The 10,949-nt window shown below is 38.8% G+C and overlaps 1 pseudogene across 1 annotated transcript; it reads right to left on the reverse strand.

Moving 5' to 3' along the window:
• Positions 1–8,244: 8,244 nt before the first annotated feature.
• Positions 8,245–10,125, reverse strand: LOC149561359 (phospholipase A1-Igamma1, chloroplastic pseudogene; annotated as a pseudogene). Its single transcript, XR_016363423.1, has one exon. The product of XR_016363423.1 is annotated as a phospholipase A1-Igamma1, chloroplastic pseudogene (transcript).
• Positions 10,126–10,949: the final 824 nt, after the last annotated feature.

Genomic DNA, 10,949 nt, shown 5'->3' on the forward strand with positions numbered 1-10,949 from the left:
TCCATACATATGCCACATAGACACAATTCCATCAATTGTGAAAATTCAAAGTTAAGTTTACGGAAACACATCTATCAAATTATAATATATATTTTTCAAATAATAATATTCAATTCAAAAATTACACATTAATTCGACCTACTTGTTGATCATCAAATAGATAAGAAAAATACAATGCAAGTACCAACTAAACGATCGTATATGGAAAGTCATCACATGACTAAACATTGATTCAATCACTTTCACGAAATGGACCTACATGTTGGATTCAATATAACAAGAAAATACATAAAGTAGATTTCATACATCAAAGTTCACCATCAAAGAATGTCGACCTGTATGTCGAACATTACACAATGAGTAGCACATGAGTACAAGATCATGAATTAAAATCAAATGCACAAAATAAACATGCCACTGACCTATGTCCATCTACGTGTAGCCTTGTCTCTAAAGCCATTAGATCAAAGTCCATCTACTATAACGAAATAGGAGTGTGGCCCAAGCACTTTTACCACAACTCCCCTAGGGTTCTTCATGAACTCTCTGACCCTAGCACGAGAAGCCTAACAACTCAGGACGATTGGATCAGATGGATCTGGTGTAGCCATGTGACTACTCTACTATGAAACCATGTTCCTAAGTAGCATCTAATCATGGATGTGGAAGAAGAAAATAAAATATAACCATGCATCTCGATCATATGCATTAATTTTTTAAGCTTGGCCAAGCAAATAACCAATGTAAGTAAAAGAACTGGCAAGTAGCAATGAAAGAATATCATAAGACTTCCAATTTTCTACCCTCCCCATTTTGCCTACATTCAACACCCTTCCAAAGAAAATCTTCTCATAGAAACACAATCTAATATAAAATTAAAACAATGTTGAGAAGACATCATGCTTCATACATTTGAGAACTAACTCTATTATATTATTCACACACAACAATGAACTTATAATTCAAATTACATATTTGCAATAAGATGTTATAAGGAATAATTCCAAATTATTCTTTCTTAATGTTCAGTTTTCTCAAACTTTTATCAAAATAGGGATATGTGTATGTGCAATATTGAACAAAGTTTCACTGAGGGAGAACCACTAAGGGCACCCTATTGCAAAATTTCAATTGTTTAACAAAGTCTATGATAGATAATTACTTATAATAGTTATTCACTCATGAAAAAGAATTTGCAAATTTATTAAAATAAGTAAATAATATTTAATGTAGGATATAAAAATTCATTGTTTTACAATTTATCAATGATTATAATAATGTTTTAATATTTCAATAATCATGAGTCAAAAAAATATGTACTAAAATTTGTATATGTTGCTCAAATTCGTTTGCATACACAATATTATTAATCTTGGTAGTTCTAACCTTCAATATGAAATTATGTTTTTAGAATTCAATACTTAGAATTTGTGTACCTTGATTCTTAGAGTTAATACATTTCTAATTAAAAATAATTCCTTTCTATCATTACAATATTCTAACATTTGTCAAAATCATAAATATAAACTAGTTGCAAATTGGAAATTAATCTTCAATTTATATTTAAAATAATTAATATTACTTATTTATATTAAATAATACATCAAATTAACATTTTACAAAAAAATAACTATTTATTTATTTATTTTTTTTTGCAAAAAGAGGGGTAAAAATTTATTAAGACAAAAAGGAATACAACAAGGAGAGCTCAACAAGGAGCTCGATCCTGAGCAACAAGATCATCAAATTCTTACACCATCTCAAAGGACAGTTGCCTCCTATCCCTAATATTCCAACCCGGATCATGACTAGATGCCCATTTGGCTAAACAATTAGCAGTTCTATTCCATTCACGAGGAATATACGTGAACCTAATGAACTGAAAAGAGGAAGAGAAGAAAAGAATTTGCTTAACAACAGTAGCCAGCTGCCAACTAACATCCTCAAGCTCTTATGAAGAAAGCATGTTCACCACTACCTAGGAATCAAACTCATAGATAATCTTACTCCATCCCCGCAAGCAACACTGTTCCACAGCATATAAAATAGCCTAAGCTTCCATGAGATTGTTAGTATAATCACCCTTATGAACTGAGAAGAAAAATTTAACATCCCCAGAACTACAACGAGCCACTCCGCCAATACCATCCAAACCAGGATTCCCACGGGAAGAACCATCAGTGTTAATTTTCAAAACTCCACAGGGAGGAGGAGTCCAGTGCCCATCCTGGTTAATCCAACCCTTCCTCTGATGATGAAGCTTCTTGGACATAGAAGGAAACCTATGAGCTGCAGCCCCATCCCGCAGATGAAAATTGAGGCGATTACAGATAGCAAGATCAACCGGATCCATACCCCCATCAAGCTCACACTTCACAAGAATAGTTTCCTGAAGAGAATGTGATATTTTCCACCAAAGATGCAAAAAATCAAGCTGAACATCTTGGAATATGCGACGATTCCTCTCCAACCAGATATGCCAAAGCATGAAAGATGGGCCAGCAATCCAAGCAGCATGGAGAAGAGAAGACTTGGAGGGAGCAGTACCCAAGCAGGCCCAAAACTTAGGCAAAGAGGAAGCATGCCGACAAGAGCAACCCCAAGTGCGCCACCAAAGGTGCCATATCTGAGTAGAATAGGAGCAATGGAAGAACAGATGGGAGACAGACTCCTCTCCATTACCACACAAAACACAATAAGAGGGGCCCTGAAATCCACGTTTACAAAGATTATCCCAGGTAAGACAACAGTTGTGAGCCACTAGCCACATGAAAAAATTGCACTTGGACCAAGAAACTTTATTCCAAACTTGCTTCCACCAAGGGACCTCAGCATCCCCAAATAATTGTCTAGTTATCTCTTGATACCCAACAGAGACATGATATTTACCAGACAAGGTACCGCCCCAAGCCAAAACATCTAGACCAAGCAAAGAAGAACACTCTCTAGAGGCCAAAATTTAAGAAAGCTCCTGACGATCCATGTCTGTAGCTCCAGGAGGCCAATCAGAAGAATGCTTCCATCTGTAACCAACAAAAGGTCCCAATTGATAAGGAGTCTTGTAATGAGCCACTTTATCCCATCCAGCGGCAAGAAAAGAGTCACAAAGAGGTTGCAGATGAGGGTATATGGATAAAATGGAAGGGAATCCATTCCAAGCATCAGACCAAAACAAAGCTTGAGAACCTCCTTTACATATCCAAAACAGACCCCTCTTTACCAACATCGCACCTGTCTTCAAAGTATGCCAAACCATTGAGCCACGACCTTCAAGAGGAAGTGCAGAAACAGAGCAAGGATCAACACCATGAAAATATTTATGAGTGATAATACGAGCCCAAAGTTGATGTTGTCCAGAGCACCATCGCCAATAAAGTTTAGCAGCCAAAGCTTGACTACTCAATAGAGCAGATCGAAGACCAAGACCACCCTCCTTTTTAGGCCTACAAACAGTTGCCCAATTAACCAAGCTCCATTTAGTACTACGCAAATTACCACTCCAAAGGAATTGTCGAGAAAGAGCATCAAACTCCTTGAGAAAGTAAATAGGTGCAGCGTGAACCATGCTTCGATAAGTAGGAAGAGCTTGGATAACAGCTTGAAGAAGAGTAACTCGGGCAGCAGTAGAAAGCCATCTATGAGTCCAATGATTTACCTTATCCTGAAGCTTGGTAATCAAATTTTGCCAGAAGAGACATGGCTGCCTGGAAACAGCAATAGGGATGCCAAGATAAGTCAAAGGAAGTGATCCTATCTGAAACCGTAGGATACCAACAATCTTGTGCTGAATAAAATCAGGAGTGTTAAAAAGGTAAATGGAAGATTTGTGCTCATTAACTTTCTGGCCTGAAGCTGCCAAATAAAAGTCCAAAGCATGTCGAAAGGCTTCAGCTTCCTTGATCCTAGCAAGACCAACAAGAGCAGAATCATCAACAAATTGAAGATGGGAAAGAGAAGGTAAGCCATTACCCCACCGCCAGCCTTGAATAGAATTTTGGGACACCTGATGCTTAATGAATCTACCCAAGCCTTCAGCCATGATGATGAATAGATATGGGGAGAGAGGGTCACCCTGGCAGAGGCCTCTAGAAGCACCAAATAGTTGAGAAGGTTGACCATTAATCAGAACAGAAAAAGAGGCAGAAGTAACACAACTCATAATCCAACTCACCCAGTCAGAGCTAAATCCAAAAGAAAGAAGAATACTCCTTAGGAAGCTCCATTTAACTCTATCGTAGGCCTTAGCCATATCCAGCTTAACAAACATGGCTCTCTCCCTTGAAGTAGCCATAGAGTGAATAGCCTCAGTAGCAATAACCACCCCATCCAAAATTTGTCTGCCAGCAACAAAACCACCTTGTTCTTCTGAGATAATAATGGGAAGCCACCTTTTCAATCTCTCAGCAATCAACTTAGTAATAAATTTGTAAACCACATTACATAAGGCAATTGGTCTAAAAAACTCCAATTGATTAGCACCCTCTCTCTTAGGAATAAGAGTCAAGAATGTAGAGTTCAAAGCTCAAAGCATCTACTTGCTAGCATAGGATTCTTTAACCACCTCCAACAAATCATGATTAATGATGTCCCAAAATTCCTGAAAGAATTCAACTGGAAAGCCATCAAGACCAAGAGCCTTCCCCTTAGGCATGCCAAAGACCACCTCCTCCAGCCCTTCCAAAGAAATAGGACGCATGAGATAATCATTCATTTCCTGAGTGATCAGGGAAGGAATACAGGACAAAATAAGATTTTCTTCATTATCAGCAAGAGGAGAGTCCTCAGAGAAGAGGGTAGAGAAGTACCAAATAGCCTCCTGGAACAAAGCTGGTAAAGAATTCAGTTGGATACCTTGAGAATTAACCAAAGAAGAGATAGTGCTCTGATTCCGGCGAGATTGCACTATTTTATGGAAAAAGGCAGTGTTACGATCACCTTCCTGGAGCCAATCAACTCTAGCCTTTTTCTTCCAAAAAATTTCCTCTCGAAGTTCCCATTCTTCTAGAGCTCTAGAAGCAAGGGATTCAGCCTTGCCAAGATCCTCTAAGAAACCTCGATCTCTAATCTCCATTGTGATGACATCAAGATCATCTTGAGCAAGCCTCTTCATAAAGTGAAGGTTCCCAAAACATTCCCTATTCCATATCTTGAGCTGCCTTTTAACCTATTGAAGCCTTTTAGAAAATGAGAACATTGCAGTACCATATGCAGGAGCGCCATCTTTCCACCAACAGAAAACACAATCATGAAGAGAGGAGTCCCGAAGCCACATCAATTGGAACTTAAAAGGAGGATGCTTCAGAACATAAGCCCCTATAGCAGAAAATTTGATTGGCCAATGATCTGAACCCCTCCAATCAAGGATTTCTGAAGAGATAGTAAGGGTGCCACTAACCCAAAAGCAAGAAACAAGAAATCTATCCAGACGTTCTGAGATAGCAGCAACACCAATCCTACGATTATTCCAGGTATAGAGACCATTAGAAGGCTTAACATCAGAGAGATGCAAAAGAGATATATGTTGTCGAAGAAGAGCAGAAGAAGGCCCCAATCTAGCCAAACCACCATGCTTCTCCTCTAGACTTAAAACTGAATTGAAGTCCCCTACTAACACCCAAGGATGATAAGGATGACAATTTCTAACATATTGAATATGTTCCCAAAGTTCCTCCTTTCCCACAAGATCAACAGGTGCATACACATTAGTAACCATGATTATCTCTCCTGAGTCTAGAGCAGAAGCTACCATAGAGAGAGCTGAGTGAGAAGACATCCAGCCAAGAGGAGAAATTTTTTGAGGATCCCAAAATATAGCTAAACCACCCACACTGCCTATTGCCCCAACACACTAGCATTGGCCACGAGACCAAATACTAGAGGCATGTTGGACCATAGACTCCATAGAGAGCTTAGTCTCTTGGATACAAAAAACATCAGGGCTATGATCAACCACCAAGTTATGAATAGCCTTTTGTCTAGGGATGCTATTCAACCCCTTTACATTCCATGAGAGAATAATCATCATTGGGTAGAATTGGGAAAATGAGAATCCAAAGGTTTCACTGAACCAGACTCAATCAATATATCTCCTGTGAGTTTAATCTTCTCTTGGTCTATTTTGCGCCCACTCCTTAGAGGAGGAGTAGAAGAAGCCTGCTTAAAGGGTCAAGACATCAACCCCAAGGGGAGAGGAGAACCCTTGCCCTTACCTGATGGTAGCACATCCTTAACCAAATCAGCTAAAACAACATCATTATCCTCCAACACTGCAGGAGTCACCAGAGCCTCTGTCATAGGAGCTACAAGGACCTCACAATTTTGATATACTACAACTTGGGATGCCCCACAAGCATCATTAGGAACAGATCTCTCATCTGGGCAAATTGGATCAGAAGAGAGAGGAGGAGGAATACCCTCCTCTAGAACCATACTATCTAGCACCTCAAAGCAGTTAAAACCTGAATCAGATAATCTTTCTTTCAAAGGCCTCTTTTGACCACGGCCCTTAGCATGAGAGAGAATAGGGGTAAATCCATCCTTATCCTGCATTTGAGCCTTACCCTTACCTATAGCATCTTGCGGATTCATCCCCTTGGTAGTATTAGCCATTTGAGATTGTCCTTTCCCTGTAGTATCTGCCAAACCACCAGTATTGCTAGCTGTAGAACCATCCACTCCTTTGAAACTTGAGTTACAGGGGCACTGACGCAGTAAATGACCATACTCATGACAAATCCGGCAACGGAAAGGGAGAGATTCATAATCTAACTGCTGCACCCAAGAAAAATCCCCCATACAAATTTCCAAAGAATCTGGTAATGGGTTATTCAAATTAATTTCAACACAAATTCTAGCATAAGAAATAACCTTTTTATCGAGGGATTGATGTGCGATCACAGCCAGCTTCCCCAACAAAGCAACAATTTGTCGAAGGATGTCTTCACGCCAAAATTCCAAGGGAAGACAAGGCAAGCGAACCCAAACTAGCACTGTTGAAGGGAGATCCTCACCAGAATTAAAATCTAAATGCCAAGGTTTGACAAATAACCCCACATGGTTGTAGAAATAAGGGCCTCCTTCAAAAACACGATGCCGATCAGACATGCAAGAGAATACAACAAAAAAATAACTATTCCCCACCAACATAATCTCCATATTGCCTTCCACCTACCATGAGCAGTGGATCCATGCCTCAAGAGCGGATAGGGAAATTCGGATTCCAAGAAATTTGCATATCAAAGCATGCTTGGTCCAATAATCAATGTCCTCCATTACAGCCATTGGAGGAATAACCAGAACAGGACGATCATGGCTACGCGAAAAACAACCATTAACTTTTTTCAGCTTGGAGCTCTCCCCTGAATAAAACGATTCAGATCGCATTGCATGCATAGTTGGAGAAGAACCATCTATTCGCACCAACGGAGAAGAAATCCCAGGCCCTGCCATGCAAACAATTAAATATTTATTTATATTAAATAATATAACAAAATTATATTTTCTAAAATCTTTCTCATTCATTTTTTTAAAATTTTAGTTAGAGAAAATATAAAATAATTTAATAGAATTTCTCTAGACAAAATAAAATTAGCATTGATATGTGGTGGCAAAAAGTCCAAATACTAGTTTTTTAACCCACAAGGGTGTTTTCAGCAACAACAATGGGGAGTGTAGGAACTGGTTAGCTTAAAAATAAAAGTCTAGTTGATATTTTTAAAAGTAGTTCATTTTGGTAATAGTGGTTCTTTTACCTTAATATATCAATTAATTGATACTTTTTTTTTCATATTCATTTTATATGTATTTTAATAATTCAAACAACTATAATTTGGTTTTAGTGTTTTTGTATTAAAAATATATAAATTCATTTCTTTTCACTTCTTGAAGTTTTATTTTTCCCACTTCATTCCAATTTTTAATTTATTCAACCCACAATACTACAACCACTAAGCTTATGCATATGGCATGAACTATGACGCTTTAGGTCTCTTGTTTCAATTTTAACACATTCCTTATATTAATTTTTTTCTTTTTAAGAACTTTTAGAAATCTTGATTGTCACATTTTTGCAATCTAAATTTTAAAATATATAGAGAAAATGAAACACTTTCTTTTTCTTTTTCTTTTTCCAAAAGATCAATTTTTTAAAGCCAACTATAAAATAAATAGGTAGACTAAGATCTTGAGAAATAAATGCCTTCATTACATAATAATGGATAACTATAAAAATAAACAAACCAATAATTATCTTCCACAAAGAATTTGGACAATAAAGTTTATATTAATTTTGTACAAGTAATTGAAGCTTTTAAATGCCCTTATGACCATATACTAGCTCGAGAAGAAGCCTATGCCATGCGGAGAGGGCACATCATCAACATCTCGTTCGGGTTGTACCCACTTGCCATAGCAATTTCGCACGAGCCCTTTGTTTTCCAATTGATACCAATTAGTAGGGACCATCAACTCCTTATGCAACATATCAGAGGCCTTATTAACCAAGGCCTTATCACGTCGAGCATTGACTCTGAACGGGGCACTTGAGCTTTCAAATCCATCCAACAAATGCAAATACACCTCCAAATTATGACAACCAGCCAAATCCGGGTTACTCTTCAAGAATGGAGATTTCTTGATCTCCAATGGTAGTTCCACCCCTACATGCTTATAAGACCAAGGGAGAGACTCCAACACATGGCCAATAATTTTCTCATATTTCTCCATCCCTTCATTGAACAATATGCCAGGCATTTTGGGCACCACATCTTGCTTACCCACAACACGTAGGACCTTCACACCGAGCTCCTCCACTTTGTCCTTGAAAGCATCGTTGCCCACTCGGGGAGCCCCGAACGAGAAGACACTAATGGGAACTTTTTGAGTCGGGTCATTTTCATGCACATTAACTCCCTTAGCAGCTATTTCGAAGGCATTAAGAAGCGCCAAGGCACCCCCAAGGCTATGCCCACAAATAGTAATACTCACCTCCTCGCCACGCCCCATATAGAGCACCACCAAACGACGTATCTCATCCATAACTTGTTCTGAGGCACTGTGCTTATTGTACCTCGTGGCGTCATTTTTAGAAGTATAAATACTCAGAAAGCCACGCTCGACCTTGATTGCAGGGACCTCCGAACACCCGAGGTCACCAATTGGGTGGAGAATATCCCGTAGATTCTCCATCCATTCCAGCTGTGTCACAGTGCCACGCCACGCCACCATGATGTCACGCCGCCCGAGGCGCTTCGACTCGTCGTCAGTACTCGCTGCCACGTAGCCCATCCAGTTAGAGTCCTTGCTCCACGGATCCATGGAATTGGACCGCCCAAAGAACTTGGGCATGTGGACGTCCGACATGGCATAAAGATACTTGCTGACCCGGTAACCGCTGTCGTGAAGGTACAGTTTCTCCATCATCCTTTGCCGGTTGTACCGGCAACTCCCGCAATATTTCGAGTGCGCGTCAAAATCGAAAGCGTCATACGTCGCCTGGGCGAATTCGCCGTATTTTACAATTTCGCGCCGGAGTTTCGGACTCAAAGGGTCCAGAAGCCCTTCCCAGAGATTCGAACCCTGGTATTTTTTCCATTCTTGACCTAAATCTTCCTTTGGAGAAACTGTAGGGCTGCTTCTGTAAACCTCTTCGAGCCGCCTCGCAAATTTTTTTATTTCGACGGGACTGAATTTGTCCGTCTGCTCAACTTCTGGCCGCAGCGGATTCACACGCAGTTCAGCTTTCTTCCGGATCGTGTTCCGCTGCCTCTCGTTCGCCTCCAACAAATCTGCTGCTAATTCAACCACAACCGACATTTTTCTGCCATTTAACAGAGATTTTGAAGATCTGTTTTTTGCCGCTAAAATTTTAAGATTTGTGGAAGAAGATAAAGCTGAGCTTTTAACCCTGGAGCTTTTAACCTTTGAGCTTTCGGCAGTCGTGCAGCTTGTCCTCACGAATGGCGCGCGGCTGTTAGGGATGGATGCCGATTGAATCATCGTGCTGGTAAATAATCTGCAGAAAACTTTGTCGTATAATCAGATTATAAGAAAGGATCTGTATAATCAGATTATAAGAAAGAATTCGTACAGCGGCAATTCTCTTGAACATAAAGAGAAGTGGTATATTTATAGCAAAATGTCACCGCGTTGATGTCAGGCAAACGCATCTTCTGTTTGAAAATTATTGCAAGACGATGTCAAAACCTTCATTCTGCCAGTGAAATTTCAAAGTCAGAATAAAGTTTTCTTATTTCCAATTATTTGTCAATTATATAGTTAACTGTTCAAAGTTACGTGTTTGAATAGAAATTTATGGCTCCTGTGATTGAGTTAGGGTTTACAGTGACGAAATTTAATTTTCGGTTAAACTTTTTTCTCTATCGATGAGTTTGAATAGTTGCCAACAAGTTGATAACAAGTCTTATGAATAATAGACACGGAACAAACGAAGATCAATCAATTGAGAAATTTTTACAAAATGAGATTAAATTTAGACCGATTAACTATCTAGATCTGACATAAAAGTCCTCGAAAACTAAAGATTACGGAGCTTTTTAACAAAATGCAAACGATGCTATTTATTTTTAATATGATCCTGTAGAATTTGAAATTGTCTTCCACAATTCTCATTTCATGCGGATACAGTCTTTTTCTTGGTTGCATTTTACGGTTTAAAAAGTTTAATTATCGTTTTACCGCCATCAAATTAATCAGATAAATCGGTTTACCTTGGTGTAAGGATGAATATTAAGTAGTTGAGAAAACATTTGCAGGTCATAGTCAAGGAAGCCGTCTAAGATCAGATATTTTTAATAAATTACTGTCAGACAGAAATTACCAAACCTTTCAACAAGAAAACATCAAATCTACCTCTGATCTTCATTTTCAGTTAATTTAGACCTCAAAACTCTATCAAATATGTGTACGTCATCATCATCAATTCACAGTAC

This window comes from Cupressus sempervirens, chromosome 4 (genome assembly GCF_028749045.1).
Source record: "Cupressus sempervirens isolate cs-2001-9-10 chromosome 4, ASM2874904v1, whole genome shotgun sequence".
Classification (NCBI taxonomy): domain Eukaryota; kingdom Viridiplantae; phylum Streptophyta; class Pinopsida; order Cupressales; family Cupressaceae; genus Cupressus; species Cupressus sempervirens.